Source organism: Misgurnus anguillicaudatus, chromosome 13 (assembly GCF_027580225.2).
Source record: "Misgurnus anguillicaudatus chromosome 13, ASM2758022v2, whole genome shotgun sequence".
Classification (NCBI taxonomy): domain Eukaryota; kingdom Metazoa; phylum Chordata; class Actinopteri; order Cypriniformes; family Cobitidae; genus Misgurnus; species Misgurnus anguillicaudatus.
In genome coordinates, this window is record NC_073349.2 from 13,361,883 (window position 1) to 13,379,890 (window position 18,008).

Here is an 18,008-nt window from a genome sequence, read left to right on the forward strand (position 1 = left end):
GAAATACATAAATGTATAAATGGCAACATAAAATAAAATTTACATAAATCATTATCCCAGATGACTCTAGCAAAATACTTGGGTTAGATCTGGAGTAGCCTGTGCCCCATACAGTATGGGGGGATATATAGATAAATAAACTCTAATGAAAGTTTAATGAAGTCCAGAACATTACTAACAGTAAACTTCTTTTTCTAATCATCACGCTTTAATCCCTACAGTTTTACACTAATAAAACATATTTATTAGATAAAAAAAACCTCTGTTATGCTATTTAGGCGCAATGATCAGATACGAGTTGTGTAACTGATTACACATGCAAAAAATAAACTTGGAATAATATCAAATAAAACATGATTGCATATAGTGTATCATTTATAATATACCTCAAATTATATTATAAATAAGTTGATTGAACTGATTTTCACTTATCAAGACCACTGATTGGTCGGCAAGGGCATTTTGTCAAGGTAAGCAGGTTAACAGCTTTCTGGAAAGCATGATGAGTGACATCATCATGTGGTGTGGTGTATTGCGGAGACTAAAGGAGTTTTACTGCAGTATTCTCCATACTGTTGTGAAAAGTCTTTAATGCAGACATCCTACTCCCAATGCAGCAAGATACAACACTTCGCCTACTGTTACATATATATTATTTCTCCCTAACATCAAAATCCCTATTCCGGTGAACAGCGCTGGTGAACGAGGTACATATTGACACACTTACATGCACAAGCAAGGACACACACAACCTTACATACAAACAGAAGACCTATGAAGGGTATGAATTTTTTATGTACTATCCCGTATGCCTTCTTTTTCTGGTGTGTATCTATTTAAAGATATCTCTCACTAGATGTGAATATGACAGACCTCAAGATATCTGACACTGAACTCAGTGTCTCTCAATTACACAAAACCTCAATATGAATTAGTGGCCAGTAGAGGGAGACTGGCATCAACCTCAAACTGCCTATTAAAGAGGATATGGTAGCGTGGAATCACACAGATTTAATCAATTGTAATTATCTAGTCATAACGTCGTATATTGGCTTTACGCACAATTGAACATATTTCGAACAGATTCCCTCTACAGAGGGAGATTTTGCACTTGAAAGCCCTTCGAATTCATGCAAATGTCACGTCTCTGAACTAACAACTGCGGAAAGTGAGATAAAGAGGGGAGGATACAAAAGATGTGTAATTAACCCAGAGCCGTGCAAACGAAATGAATAAACGAAACAAAAAGTAACCCAAAAATAAGAAAAGAGTGACAAGGAACAGGAGAATCCCGGATGGAGAAAAGTGATGCTGTGAAGGATTGTGGGAAAAAGAGGAAGAGTGCTGACTCAAGCCAAGTAAAGGCCTTCTGTTCCTTTACGGTTCTCTCTTGTTCTCTCTCTCTCTCTCTCTCTCTTGCACGCACACACCTGTTTCTTTCTTAATTACTGCATTGATTACTGAAGCTTAAGGCTGAAGAGCTGTTGAGGAGAGAGAGACACAGGTTAGTTGGTGGGCGTGCAAATGATATTTGGTGGTCAGATCCGCATGTGTGTTTGAACGTTTTAGTACATTCTGCTTTCGCCCTGGTGACATTGGGGTTAGGGGTGTGGTTTCATTAATGCTTTTTCAGATAATCGTATATTTTTGTACATTTTCCATCATACAAATTTATACGAAATCACCACTGCATTAAATATGTGAAGAATTTGGTTCCAAAACGCAATAAATCCATTTTGACAAATTTCGGTAAAAACGTGTTTTCTATACCAAGAAAGTGACAAGATGAAAACCACTATTTTCTGTTACAAACTTTCACATAGCATCTTTAGGTTATAAAAACATAAAAAATTCAAATCCATAAATCCATGATTTTCAAAGATTTACTATAAAAACGAATTCTTTTTTCCACAAATTGCAATAAATCCATGACAGTTTTTTTTTTCAAAATGCTAGAAATCTATTCAATCAAATGTGCATTCATCTTTGCCATTTTATATTCATTTAGTTGAACAGTTGTACACACTGATTAAACATATAAACATTAATGGCATTAATAGAAACACTTACTTTGTCATATTAAGAACACTGTCATTGCTGCGGTTATACTTGACTTTGTCGCTTAGCATTTTTTACAGCGATCAGCTGTCAAATGTTTTGGTCCTGCTCGATTTTCGTTGACTTTGAGTAAAATAATGTAAAGTTTTTTATAAGATCCTCTGGGGTCAATGTGTTAGCATGATGCTGTCGGGAGAACAAGCACCCGTCTCCCGAGTGCCTCTCGAAATTATTAGATGTTGATGGCTTACATTTTTTTCCATCACAGAAAACCATCACAGGTTTATCAATGCAATTAAAGTATTATTTTGTTTTGTTTGTTGATCACGAAGTACAAAGTAGATGAGGAAAACTAGTGCGGCGCGTGTACCTTTTTTTCAGAACGCAATAAATCCGCTCCAGAAATTACAGCGCACCATTCACGCAATGTAAACAAACAATGGCTGTAATTTCTGGAGAGGATTTATTGCGTTCTGAAAAAAAGGAGGAATGGTGTTTATCACATTTTGGGAAAAAAGGGAGAAAAGATGACAGAATAACACAGCGGATATTGGATTTTGCGTAAAATTAAGAATTTACTTTTAACTACTGACCTGATATAATACTGATTTTGGCAGTAACTAATTTTTTTCAAAAATGGCTTTTATCGCGTTTTGGAACCAATCTCTTTATGTTTTCCTGAGAGATCAGGATGGCCAGTCTCATTCTGTCCGTTTTTACCCTATAATTTCTGGAGGTTAATGTCCTGCAAATTTTACAGTAGAAATAAACCCGTTCCGCACGATTAAGCAATTACGATCAATACATATCAACAAGAAACCTAATCAGGTTTAGTAGACAAGCAATTAAATATTAGTGCTCTCTATAAACAAATTTACTGTCCTAATTCAATAACACTAAATATCAAAGGAGATACACATTCAAGCGAGTTTGCCCATTCTCTGATTAAAGATTGATTCTCTTTGATGCAGAAACAGTTGGGAAATAATGTTTTAAAAGCTCTCAGGGGTAATAAATAAACCTTATTTTCTGTTTACTTAGGGGAATTTGAGGAAGCGCTGTGTAAGGTCATTAATTAGATGGTCCCTTTGGGTAAAGGATCAAGTTTGACGATTTGACCCCTGGCCTGTTCAATAGCCACCTGAATGAACGTCTTTTTGCTATTCTCGGCGGATTTCTAAACGCACAATCAATACGTCCTAAATGCACACGAACATACTCGTTCGCTTAATTATATTGTTTTTTATCTGCAAAAAAGTGCAAAAGTTCTTTCAATCCCACAGTTAAAATACTGCACCCTGAACCAAAACAAACGCTTAACATTTGTCTGTAAAACAAAGTGCCGTACAGAAAGTCAATAACTCGTGCTTCAATGAGTTCATCTTACAGGCTACTTTAGCATTCAACTGGGCTGCCGTTGACATTTGAGTTGCCCTCCAGTCGCGCTCCTGTAATCTCTCCGGTTTACATGCGAAGAGGGTCTGACGTGCTCCATCAAACAGGCATAAATTTAGCATGTCCCCTTCTTCACCGCACCAGATGTCGACGGTGCCGTGGTGAGTTCTCTGAGGTCTCTGAGATGTGTTCGCCTTGTACAGATCAGATACATTGTCAGAGTTGTAGCCTAGTGCAATGCTTTCCAACTCCAGTTTTTGCGTACCCCATCCAAAAATGTTTTAGATGTCTCCATGGCTTTTTGTGTGAGATCATGTTTACACAAAATGCGGGGTTTTTAGACAAAAGTGTTCTTATTCCTTATGTCAATGGATAACATCTCTCCTAATCAATCTTTAACTAACATCACCCAAGCAATAGTCTAATTTTGTATAGTTTTATCCAGTCTATCATACAGTATATGAAAATCATACTTCTATAACTTTACTTTTTATGATTCAACAGATTTGAATGCACTTTAAGTAACAAGTATGGTAAAAAATATTTATTCAACAGCGGTCACAGGAATAAGAGCAGAAAGCACATGTTATCTTCAGGGACTGAGTGACCTGGAAAACTCAAACAGGACTTGAAGGTAAGACGGGAGACTCGCACGCAAATTTCAAGCAACGTGCGAGGGACAACGGTCGGGAGAGAGGAGGATGAGCAAAAAGAAACCGATGCAACGTTCTTGTTTGTTTGTGCTAAATGTGTACATGCAGAACACAGCGTACCGGCATCACATCTACAGTAAACATACAGTATGGATTCTTGTATCTATTAGTTAAGTGTTATGATAGTACATTTGTATAGGATATTGCTGAAATCTGACACTTCTGTTTACAGGAACAACAAGACAATTATAGAAAAGAAAAGGCAGGGAAACAAGATCGGGAAATGTCTAGGCTTGATTTGAACTTGCATCACCTCTTTAAAGGTGCAGTGTGTAATTTTTAAAAGGATCTCTTGACAAGAATGCTAAATAATATACAAAACTATATTATAAGGGGTGTAAGACCTTTTAATAATGAACCATTATGTTTTTATTACCTTAGAATGAGACGTTTTTATCTACATACACCGAGGGTCCCCTTACGTGGAAGTCGCCATTTTGTGCCGCCCTGTTTCTACAGAAGCCCTTAACGGACAAACTTTTTTTACTTAATTGTCTCAGTCGATGACATGTTTTTCCGGTGGCGGCTACTGTAGCTTCTCTATGTGTTTCAAAAGCTAGGGAAGAGCAGTGGACTGAGCCATGGGTTGCAATTCGCAACATCACAACTACAACTACAACTACATGTCGCTAAAATTTACACACTGCACCTTTAACTTATTCCCCGCCAGACATTTTTTGAAAAGTTGCCGGCCAGCCTTTTTTTGTGTGATTTTCACAAAACGCCTTCCAATTTTTTTTTCTAAAACTATATACACATACAAATATATCAAATGAAATAACTCTCTGCTTTCAAACAAACAATAAACAAACAAACAAAATGCAAAAACCTTTCATCCTATCTAGATTTTTTCATTGTTCATAAACATAAACTCTTGTATATGTGCATTTTTCTTAATTTTTTTTTTTAGCAAAAAGCTAAAATAATACAATTTTTGTAAAGGAATTTTGTTAGAGATCAGATTTAGAATTATTATCAAAACATACACAGAGTTTAAAATTAGCAAATTATTTTTTGCTAGAGTTTTTTTTATAAATTGGGTAAGATTGCCATCAATTGGATAATCACTGTAGTACAGATTAACATAAAACCTCATCAGGAACACTTTCTTAATTCATTTTTTCTCTTAATTGACGAGATAACTAGTCAATGGCGGGGAAAGAGTTAACCATCACAGCTCAATATGCCACTGTAAAAAATAATGTCATTACCACATATGTTTTTCAAAAAAAACCCTAAGGGGACATGGAGCAAAAATTAAATAAAGTTTAGTTTCATGTGCGGACGCAAAACTAAACTTAACATTTTTTTTGCACCTGAAGGTTTCGCGTGAGCACAGGAAAGTTTCACGTGAGCACATGAAACTAAACTTTAGATTTTTTTACTCCAATGTCACCCTAGGGGCTCTGTATTTTTAACTTAAACTCATCAAAAAAAAAAGTGCTGCCGCTTGTCGAACACACCTGTTTCAAACAGTCTGAAAAGAGGCAGATGAGTTAAATCAGGTGATTAATTTATGGAGACATCTAAAATATTTTGGGATGGGGTACGCGAGACATCGTTGCCTGGGTTGCGTATGTGTGGGGCGGGTCTGTCAAAAGAAGGTCCAGATTCTATTGGGGTAGGGGCGTGTTTGTTTAGGTGATTTCAAATGTCAACATTGGCTTTCAGAGATCATGCACCCCACCTTTAATGTCTTCCAAAACATATAAACAAAACATACAATATATCAAATCCCTCTGTTTAAAAAAACCTTTCATCCTACCTTAATTTGTTCTCTTTTTATCATCTCTTAAATATGGGTAGGTTTCTTCAAAAATACAAAATTTTGAGCAAAAGCTGAGATAATTGAATTTTTGAAAAAACGCATCTTAATACCAGGTGTATACAGACTCAATAATGTTAACACTGCAGCAGGTGACTGCTGTGCTGTATGCAGACCACAGAGGCCATAGGGTTGAATTTAGACACTTCCCCAGCTGCAGGGTTCCCTGTTCAATAGTAGTCAGTCTCAGTGCCATGCAACATTCCTCATGGGCCTTGTTTGGCCGTGTTAAGAGCGACCTTGAAACGCGACACGGAACAATAAACTATAAACCGGCATGCAGGCATGTGTAGCAAAGGAGAGAAAAGCAGGAGGGATGGAAGGGGAAACTGGGTGACACCTGTCATTCTGTGTTTGTTTTATAGACGTCAGTAGGCAGCTGGGTCGCTGGGTTTCTCCATTTTTTCTGGCCCCCTTTCTTGCTCTCTCCCTCTTTGGTTCGAGTTTGGCAGACTCAGCAGAACATAAGCAAGGATTCAGTCACTGACCTTCAGGGGCGAGAAAGAGAGGTGGAGCCAGACTAAGGGGTACATGGAGAGAGAGAGAGAGAGAGAGAGAGAGAGAGAGAGAGAGAGAGAGAGAGAGAGAGAGAGAGAGAGAGAGAGAGAGAGAGAGAGAGAGAGAGAGAGAGAGAAACAACATAATGCTTTACACGAATGGTAGGGCACAGGTTACACAATTTCAACAACAGCTCATGCGATCTTTTGCCGCCTTTACCTCTTTCATGTTCTTTATCAGTATTATTTCTTTTTCTCTCCATCATTTCTATCTATTTAACCATTGCCTTTAAATGTAAGGCCTCCACATAAAAAAGATGACCTGTATGGATAAAACACAGACAAGAGAAACTGTGATGAAAAATCTGAACAAGGGACACAAAGGGCACAGTGACACAATCCAGACAGACACCTGTCCTTACAAGGGCATTCAGCTGACCGGGACATCACATTGTGCTCCTGCACATTTACATTAATGGATTCATGCATTTGGGAGCCGATTTGACCCAAAGCACTTTCAGTGCATTACAAGTTAAAATATATTTTATCAGTATGTGTTTTCTGGACCTTTTGCGCTGCCAATGCCATGTTCTACCAACTGAGCCACAGAAACGCATAAAGTGCATATGTTCATTGTGTTTGCAAGCCAGGGCTGTTATCACAGGGGACTTGAGCATATGGATAACTGGGGTAACGCCACAAACCGAGACTTTATTTTTAAATAAAATATTACCTAGGACTTTGCCCATGAGTAACTAATTACTAACGCTAACATTAATAAGGCATTAAACTAATGAAGGCACACGCAAACATGTACACACTGGTTTCCCCAGATATCTATTTCAATTTACATTTCCATTTATATTTAATAATTTAGCAGACGCTTTTATCCATAGTGGCTTAGAAATGAAGAAAAGTATAAGCTATTTATCACGCAGGAGCCAAATATATTAGTCCTGCAATGAATGAGTAAAAGTAAACAGAAAGTACAGGAACATTTTTTATTATAGTACAGTAAGTATCGTCACTGAATGAATAGATATCTTGTTTGATGTTTCTTGAAGGTCGTGGTGGTTCAGCAGAGAAGATGGAGAGGTTGAAAGCTCCACCACCACAGCACTGTAGCTGCGTTTCCATTACCCATCAAATTGTGCAAATTGAAAATGTGGCCTGTGGAAATACAGCAATTTTGCATAAACTCCCATATATCGCAAAAAAATCTCAGGTGAGGTGGTTTTTTAGGCAATTCGTAAAATGAATTTTTGCAAAACTGCAATTTAAAATATGTTTAAGGTCACCTGACATGCGTAAAGATAACATGATCATTCTTTAAATATGTCATGGTATGTTTGATTGGAAGACAAGACAGAAGAAGTGTGGAATTCATGTCAATTTTGGGCTTCAATTCATTACAATGGAGGGATGCGACGTTGCGTCGTCCATCTTTTTTTACAGTCTATGTTTTGTATGCCTTTGAGTCGCTTTCGCTGTATTTTGATATAGGCCTTATTCAGCCTGCCGCCATGTTAATTCCAAAACGAGGCTGTGAGGGATAGACGTCAGGGTTTACCGCAGCACTTTGCAGTTCGGGTGGCCCACCTAAGCTGGGAAACCCTACCACCTTACGTAGGTCGTCCAAAAAAAAAGCTTTCACTGCACAAAAGGCCGTCAAGTGCATTTCGAAGAATAGCGCGGACGCGCTTCACACTGCGAGCGGGCACACGCGCCACCCGGCCGAAATGAGAGAAAGACATGGTCTGTCACTGTCAGGAGGATAACTAGCCAGTTAATAAAACATCATTAGCCTAGCCTGAAGTTGTCATACTCAATTCTAGTCAGAATTTGAGTCTGATACCGCTCCATTGGGCTATAATTATGAGGCGTGTCTCAACCGAAAAATGCCTCTGCACTCAATTGGATAGACCCATGACCAATCAGAGCAATGGAGTGTGTGACGTATGTTGAAATGACGTCTTTTGCACCCTGACCGAACTGCTAGTTATTTTGCTACAATGAACTCCAAATTGGAGTTATGTACTTAGTTATGGGACTATATTAGTGTTGCTTACAATGCTTAAAACATAAAAATTAGTGATTAGCCAACAGGCTATAGCAAAACAGATTTTATGTACACATTGCGCTGCTCTTATCTCAAAATTAGGTCATGTGTCCCTTCTTATTTTAACAATCCATGATTTCTGAGGTTCTTTGTCATGTGGAAATTTGTAAAATTATGTATTTTCTGTGTTATGATGGCTGAATGACCAGCATCCCGGTACAAAACAATACATTTACAGCGCACGCTCTGGACGTCTATCCCTCACAGCCTCGTTTTGGAATCAACATGGCGGCAGGCTAAATAAGGCGTATTATGTGCATGTCAGTCAGCGCGGGTCTGTATGAAGTCGAACACACACATCATTATGATTTTAAGAATTACTTATTGCAGGACAACAAAATATGTCGAATAACATTGGTTAATAAAACACATTGATTTCGGAATAGTTTGTGAAGTTTCTGGGTTTGATATTGGTCACATGACCAATATAAGGTTTGGCCATCAAGAACATAAACAGTGTATCATCTCTACAATATTATACCAACCTATGTGACTTTATTAATTATAATTATAATATCCATTGAAGTCTTGTTTCTAAAATAAGAGAATGTGGGTGCTAATCTTGTCCTTGCAGTACAGTAAGTGACTATCAAGTGATAACAGTATATTCAAATCACATGCAAACTCCGAGTATTTGGCCTCCTTTTATATCTTCAGTGAGGCATCTAAAAAGTGTGTGCGTGTCTTTAAGAGGAGGGGGTTTGGGGGTGATAAATCTCGAACAGGAACAAGCATGTACGAATCTGCCATGTTTTATGAAACACACTCATAAGCAACACTAAGTGAATCGCATTAAAGTGGTTTGGGTTTGCCACTGCAGCCATTAATAAGCAGAAATACACGCATGGCAAATTTATTAACGCTGTACGTCTGACATTCATTATGAGCCTCACCGCTCCGCCTGGCCATATAAAAGAGAGAGAGAGAGAGATTAAAAAATGAAAGCAAGCATTTGGAATGAAAAAGATTTGGCAGAGGGACACACCGGGGTGTCAGCGATCTCCTCTGATTAACGCACGGTTACGATGTAACTTAAATCAATATGAGACCCCCAAAAAGACAAATTGGACAGTGGCCAAATTACAGATAGCGCACCGTTAAAACGTGGAAGTTTTTAGGTGCTTAAACATAAATTAGCACTGATGGGAGTGAAGAGATGGAGAGAGAACGGAGGAAAATTAGCTGACAGAACAGAAGTTAAAAAAGTGTAACAAATCAGAGGTCGAGGAGCGCCGGATTGACTGATTGTCAATCTCATCATTACCGTTTCACTGGAAACTCACAGAACTCATTTAATGCTTATTTTTCTATCATTTAAAGTGGAAATATATGGTGGTTAAAGAGAAATGGTCCTCATTTCTTGTAGGTCTGTTTTTAATCATTGGTTACATTGTAAAAAAGATTTGTTGGTTCAACTTATAAAGTCAGTTACCTGGTTGTCTAAAATTTTGAGTTCTTTCAACTAAAAAATATTATTTGACACAAATTTTTTAAATTTTTTTTAAATTAAAATAAATTTTTAGGCAGCCAGGTAACTTACTTTGTTAAGTTGAATCAACAATTTTTACAGTGCATGAACCCGAGCAGGGAAACAATGCTAAATACAATAATGAAATGCGGCTGTAGTACAATTCAGTATTTTGGAGGACAAAATAAACAGATGCGGCAATTATTAAAAAGGAGAAAACATTTGCTTTATTTTTGTTGTTGACGTCAAAGCTGCTATGCATCTGCTCACACACAGTTCACTTATAAATAATAAATATAAACATGAATTGTGTGCAGGGAATAAATTGCTTGATAAATAAAATATAAAACATAACATTTTAATATGTAATTTAATATGTTTTTATTTGTTATTGTCAAATTTGTTATTGTATTGGGTCTCCTTTTGTTATCCATTGTAAAATCTGGGTTATAAAAAAATTGATATATGGCTAATGACTTCGGGGGTGTGCCTGGAAGAAGCCGAATGCCAGCTGTTTTTTAAGCTGAGCGCCAGCTTTCTTCAGCTGAGCACTTTGGTTGCTGTGATTTGTCCTGCCCCTCCTCCACTGTGATTGGACGGCCGTGTGAGAACCGACATTGACGAGCTGAGCTTTTCACCCAAAGTTGAATATTTTTTAACTCTTGGCGCTCAGCACTGAGCGCGTAAAAAACACAGAGCGCTAGATTTTAGTGCCAAAAAAAATGTTAGCTGCCGGCTTTTTTGAAAAATGCAGAGCTTTCATTGGAAGCAATTGAAAACTTACGCCGGCCGCAGGTTGTTAAAGCTTTGGTGTGCACGCCCCCTTAGTGGCAAATCACACAGAACGAGTTTATGGCAGTGGGAGGTGCCTTTTTGAACGGTTTTCTGTGGGCAGTGAGCTTTATGTGTGATATTTATCCGCATTTTGGCGGCCTCCCGTACAATGCGTTTTTTTAAGGGGGAGGGGGTCTAAACAGAAAAGCGCCCAGCGTCCTTCAAGTTTTTCCGCCTCACCATTTTGTGTGATCGGCCCCTTAGGCTAAGTTTGCCTAACAATGATGTGCATGACGTTATCGTTATCAACGAGATTCCCAGATACATTGTTTACACTGAGAAAACAAGGCGCCCTTCTTAAAATCTTGCGCTCTGAAACCCATCTTTAAAAGCTTGCGTGCTATTGTCGTGTAAACAAACAACCAAAATGCATAAAAACTTTAGCAGTTGAAAATGAAAACATTGTGTAACAGCCCCTAACTGAGTACAGAATATCTCCATTATTCTTTATTTGCTTTATAGGCTTTTTTGTTTTCACACCAAGCCAGTGCCGGCGCCAGCCGAGCACTGATGAGGGGGCGTCTAAAAATACAGAGAGGGGCGATCACATGAATGCATGTAACTCTCCCAGGTAGAAATACATATAGCTTTGCTACATTCGTAAGTTTTAACGCGTCTTAAACAAATGCCTTGTCGAAAATAACAAATGTTTTGGTTTCCTAGGTAATCTATGTGTTGTTTTTTTGCTTGTTATATAAATAAACTACGTTTAAAGAACTTTGTTGTTGTTTATTCTTAGCGGAGTTTACGGAAGTTACGTGCAGCCGCTTGTTTATGTTGTTACTGCTGAAACGGTCTATATATAAGAAAAAAATGCATACCTATGTAGCACACATATATTGCTTATTTGGAGCTCAGACCCAGAGGTAGTGGCAGTTGCTGTGTAGTTTCCTTCTTTTTAATCCATTTTCGAATGTCCATGGTGAAATTAGTTAATGCAATATACAACCTTGACAATATGGAATGTTCGTAGCCTTCGTGTTTGCTTTTCGTAGTGCAAGAAATTTTACGTAATGTTAGTTTGGGGGAACACGCTTAGTCAAGCAACCAATCAAAATTCCCCCTTGCCTCACAGGTCATTCTTTAATGCTATTTTCAGGGCTTTGAACCAGATGTTTTCCCCCAATTGGTTTGTTCTGATCAGCAACAGTATTTGAATGTTTCCGGTTTTCGGTTCAACCCTAAAATTGACTTTCCTGAATCGGTTAGAACAAAAAATAAAGTTCCCAAACCAGTTAACAACGTTCCATTTCAGCGGTGGGACATACAAATAAGTAGACGGATCATTACGACATTAAACTTAAATTATTAGTTAATCTTGTCATTAAACAATAAAAAAGGCTACATTATGGGAGCAGAATAACTGTAATTCTGACATGCCTACATTTGTTTCAGCATTATACATGAATTAAAACAAGGACAATTCCTGCCATGTCATTAGTTGGCAAACAACTTAAACAAATGTTTTTATAAAAAAAAAGAATACTGTGGTATTTCGACATCATTTTGTTTGTATGTGTTCTGTCAAGAACAGAAAGATTGTTCGCTTGCTTTTTGAAACGCATCTCTCCATGTATGCACTTTTGAGTGCAATTAAACACGCGCACACACAGACGGAGGACGAATTCCAAACGGCGCTTCGGGAAGAAGATGCAGCCTAAATAGTCGCTCCACATAAAGTGAAAATTAAGTTGTTTTTCAGTCCTTTATTCGCCAAATGTATTTTAACGGACTATAGTATGAGACACAGTAGCGCAACTCTCTTTCAAGTTTATACATCAAGAGTTCTGATCTTTGAAGGGCATAGGGATAATCACGTTTGATTGGAGATGGACCGGACATATTCAACCACATATGTGTCTGCACGTACAGAAAATTGTTTACTTTATCCCCTTTTTGTCATTAAATTGTTTATAATCACTTAAGTGTTAACATTTGCAAGCCTTTGCAACATGTGCAAATGATCAACTTTCACCCTATTTAAATTTGCGAATTGATCCGCGAATCGCATGCGAGACGAACCATGGGTTGTGATCTGTACGGATCACGGATAACTGCGATCCGTTACACCACTAATTAGTATTAAAAAACAAAAATCTTGAGATACTTGGTAGCCTACAATATTTACCTAGACTTGGGCTTGAGTAGTATACTTGCTGTTGGCAAGCTTCTCATTTCTCCGATGAGTCAACTAAAAAATGAAGTGAACTTCATCGAGTCATTTTGCACAGAAATCTTGTCAAAGAACGGAAAAAAAACAGTATTAACCGGTTACCATTATTTTAAATAAGTGATTCTGTTCCGGAACATATATTTTTTTTAAGTTTCTGGTTTCATTTCTGTTCCTTGCAAAACATCAAAAGTTTCTGGTTTTCATTTTCGTTACGTAAACCGGTTCAACGCCTAGGCTATTTTAGCTTATTATTCACTCTAGGAAGACAATACACTAGGCAAATGTGATTTTTAAATAGCACATTTTATCATTAAAATCCCGTTCAACATTAATGGTGATCTGAGGGAGCGGGATAGTGCCTGTGAGGGGACGACACCCTGCACCAAGCTAATGATATTATGCCATATCTATACAGAGTAATACATGTGTAACAACTGGTAACCTTGGTTAAAGAAAATATTTCTACTGTGTTGTGTAATATCTAAAATCTCACAGAGGTTATCCTATTTTATTCTTTTTTTTTGTAAGCCCCCTCTTATAAAACTTAAAAAGTTACTCTGATTTTTATGAATGGTAATCAGTTTTGTTGGCAGATGTTGTCACATAATAATGTTGAATAATGGATAGAAAAAGTATTTGAAGTTATGTGATGTTTTTATTGGAAAATGCTGTTAACTGCATTTTCCTCAGTTTTATGTAACTATTTCAGCTGAATAATGAAACAAGGTGAACGCTTTATTGAAAAACAAACAATAAAAGGTGCAGATGTTTTCATGAATAATGAAAAAGACAAATACTGTTTGTTGAAGAAAATTAAAATGTATTAACTTTTTGGCGCTGGGCCTATATTGTTATTGCCTGTATGCATTCAATGTTGTAAAATTATATAATAAAACATTGTAATTACAATAAAAAACACTAAAGATAAGTTATTAGAAAAAAAAACCATGCTACTAAAGAGTCTTTTGCAAAGGGTTTGACCCAAAAGTGAAAACTCTTTCATCATTTTCTGCTCTTTGGCACAAAGATTCATCCCTCAGCTTGTAAGAAAATCATGTTTACAATAATTTCCTTTCACTTAATTTGAAAATGTTATAGATTTTTTTCTGAGCATTGATTTTTCAGTACTTCAGTACTGTATATTCAGTATAGCCCTTTTCACAAAGAGATTACGGAAAATAGACGGAAAATGCGTCTGGGATTTGTCCGGGATCGTTAGATTTTTGGTTCTTTCACACTGCCAATGATTTTCCAGAATCTGTGTGTGCATTCACACACATACTGTAAAGATCCCGTAAAGACACGTGATTTATTTAAAGTCCTGCACTTGGTAGGTTCTTTCCACAGCGTCTGAAGTTTGCTAATTATCCGTGATTTTTCCACATGCATGCATTTTTGTTTATGAAAAGTTTATAAGAAGCTCATGATGCACCGTTCTGTCATGCTTCAAAAAAGTGTACCGAGATGCACCCGCAGTCAGACAAATTTCAGTGTTACAATAAGGGTAATGCATTATAAATCTGATACATCAAATTTTTTAAAGTTCCAAAGTGGCAGAGAGCAGTTTTAAAGAGCTTGAGATCATGCGTAAAAGCCCTGTATAAAACAGCAGTGTGTGAACTTTAAAGAGGCGCTGATATGCCAGACTCATAAATTTGGACCACGTGGCATTTCTATGCGAAGGAAATGTTTTTTTCCATCCCGCCTTTTTACTTACTTGGCATGCATGGTTTCAATACTGCTGAACCCAGCGGGAATGGAAGATGAGGAAGAGGCTTTAATGACCAGAGCCTCTGTCCCAGCCAACGATCAAAAAAAAAAAGATAAAAATCATATGGTTAAGTGTTTAATAGCTAACTAACTATTAATAGCACAGAAGTTGATTTTAAAAAGAAAGAGTTTATCTAAACAGCCCATGCATATGCTTTCTAAATGTACTGCAGATTTTTTACTGCAAACCAAGAAAAACTAAACAAAAAAAACTTTTTTTTGCTGTGCAAACAAATTGGAGTTCTGAAATATGTTAAAATAAAAGATAAAATACATACAGAAATATGCAAAGTCTGCTTATGATGTTCACACAAATTTCATGAAACGCACATTCAGTTTTGCTTTCCGATGACGTCACGGGCCTGTGTGCTTTATTAAACAGTTTCCATCTCATTATTCAGAGTCTACAGCGCAGAGTCTTAGCTCTCCATGTAGACAACTGCTTCAACATTAAAAGCATCTATCAGTATTCTGCATACTGCTTGAACAGGAAACGTAGATAAAATGACATTTTCATTGTTCCCAGTGGGACGCCGTTGGTACCCGTGCATAACACACACTCTCTCATCAGCGGAGCTGCTGCACATCGGTACTGTAAGTGACATCAAACTCATTTTCTTCGGCACATCTCATTTCATGTAATGCTTCAGGAACAAACGCTGTTGGGAGGGTGGGATGGTAAAAATAACAGAAAAAGGCAACAGTGGGCCACTCTTTAATGGCAACACACTAGCCATTGATCTTAAATTGAATGCTTTATAGCTACATATATGTTCAGCTCACATTTTAGGATATGTGGGCTTGTCTGACTCAAGAGATACTGTAAATCGGTTTAGTTGGGTTTAGTGTGAACAGCAAAAAAAAGCTGATATACACCACATCTATATGTGTGATTAAAATTTTCAACAAAGCATTTCAGTCTAAAACAGGGGTGGGGAACCCTGGTCCTGGTGGGCCACTGTCCTGCAGAGTTTAGTTCCAACCCCAATTAAACACACAATAAGCTGCTGTTTCTTATTTGTTTGTGGGTTAAACTGATCAAGCTTCTTCTTCATTGACGGTCGCAGTGCTACTGTGGTTACATGCGTGGATACTGCCTACCAGCGGTCTGCATGTTGGCATGTCGACGCAAACAACGACGCAAAAGTATAGACAGTTTCAGCAGTAACGACATAAACAAGCGGCTTTCATGGTCCACATGTAACTTCTGGTAAACTCTGCTAAGAAAAAATAACAACAAAGTACTTTAAATGTAGTTTATTTATATAACAAGCAAACATAGAAAATGCATTTCCAGAGGAACTGCAAAAGTGTGCTTGCTCTGGTGCCGCCGATTTAGTTTGTGCATCCTCACATTTGAGTCCCAAGTTCATGTACAAAGTTTGGTTTCAATACATGAAAGCATTCCTGAGATATGAACGACTTTCTGTTTAGCTGCGTAAAATGTTTTTTGATGTTGTGCATCCTCACATTGGAGACCCAAATTCATGTACAAAGTTTGGTTTCAATACATTAAAGCGTTCCTGAGATATAAACTGCTTCCTGTTTGGCGGCGTAAAATTTTAGAAAAAATTTGTTCTTTTGATGTTGTGCATCCTCACATTGGAGACCCAAGTTCATGTACATTTTTGGTTTCAATACATTAAAGCGTTCCTTAGATATAAACTGCTTCCTGTTTGGCGGCGTAAAATTTGTGAAATTTTTCTTTTCTTTTGATGTTGTGCATCCTCACATTGGAGGCCCAAATTCCTGTACAAAGTTTGGTTTCAATACGTTTTGGCGGCGTCGACGTACATTTAGTTTTGGGGCGTCGACGCACATTTAGTTTGGGTTGTGACGGGCAAACGCTTCCGAAAATCAAAAATCCTTCTAGTAACTTTTGTGAGGCTTGGTCCAAGGATCGTGTATGTCGAGTTTCGTGAAGTTTGGACAAAATTTGTGACCTGTGAAACTTTTTTAAGGTATTCTGTTTTATTCAATATGGCGGAAGAACGACATGGATCCGTGACGTCATCTTCTCAAGCAACTTACACCGGTACTGCCCGAATGCGCTTTAAAGTTATGCAAGCACACTTAATAAACAACACATAGATTACCTAGGACAGTGGTTGTCAAACTGGGGGCAGCGAGATGGTGGCAGGGGGGCCCCAGTTTTATGACATTTTATAAAATATATTAATTTATCATGATTTCTGTGTAATTAAACTGTTACTAGCAAAAACACTACGTTGTATAATTTAATATGTTTTTTATTAAAATGTTGAGTTTAGAACTGTTTTTTGTCATAAATTTTCTTTGGAGGGGAGCCGCGAAGGAATGCACCATACCCAAGTGGGCCGCACGCTGAAAAAGTTTGAGAACCACTGACCTAGGAAACCAAAACAATTTTGTTATATTCAACAAGGTATTTGTTCAAGAGTTCAGTTTAGTAACTAGTCAGACCATTAAAAAAACTGAAACCGGAAGTAAAGTTCGTACCAGACGCATATCGGGTCACCGCACGTGCCTCCGATGAAACCGTCTATATATGAAAACCGATGCGTATCCTACGCCACTGCGGCTACGCCGTAAGATGTACACACAACTACTATGAGCCCTCAAGTAGTTAAAATGACAATGTGCACTGTAAAAAAAAGCAGCATTTTTGCATGTTACTTTACTTAAAAAATAAAGTTAAACAATTTCAACTTGATTTTGTAAGTTATGTCAGCTTATCACAATCCAAAACTTAAAATAGTAAGTTGAACTGACTTGCAAAACCAAGTTGTTTTTAACTTCATGCTGCATGTTTTTACAGCATGCTGTAGCTGCAGTCCCCTCTGGAGTATAGAACAAAGTAATATTAAAGTTATCAATCTACAAGAAAGTTAATCCAGCTCCTCTCCGTCAAAGCACGCATTTCAAATTTCAAACATACATCGAAAGACGGCAATGTCGCAAATTTTTGACGTAGCACGAAAGAGCCAATGAGCTTTTGATATCACTGCCCTAAAGCCATGTGTCGTAAAGCTTCTTATGGCGCAATATTTGAACTCAAATTCATAACAAATGCGAGATTTTAACTGGGATCAAGATCTCTGGGTAAAGGGATCAATTTGGATCTGTTCCTTGAAATTGTAGTAATTTTAAAGACGTGGATTACAGCAAACAAATAAA

The 18,008-nt window shown here is 37.5% G+C and overlaps 1 long non-coding RNA gene across 1 annotated transcript; it reads right to left on the reverse strand.

Annotated features, from left to right (window-relative positions):
- Positions 1 to 5,725: 5,725 nt before the first annotated feature.
- LOC141369390 (uncharacterized) lies at positions 5,726 to 14,884 on the reverse strand. Its single transcript, XR_012373066.1, has 3 exons — positions 14,800 to 14,884; positions 6,709 to 6,810; positions 5,726 to 6,511 (listed from the first exon to the last, which is right to left on the reverse strand). It is a non-coding gene; the product is annotated as an uncharacterized lncRNA (long non-coding RNA).
- Between the last annotated feature and the right edge of the window lie 3,124 nt (positions 14,885 to 18,008).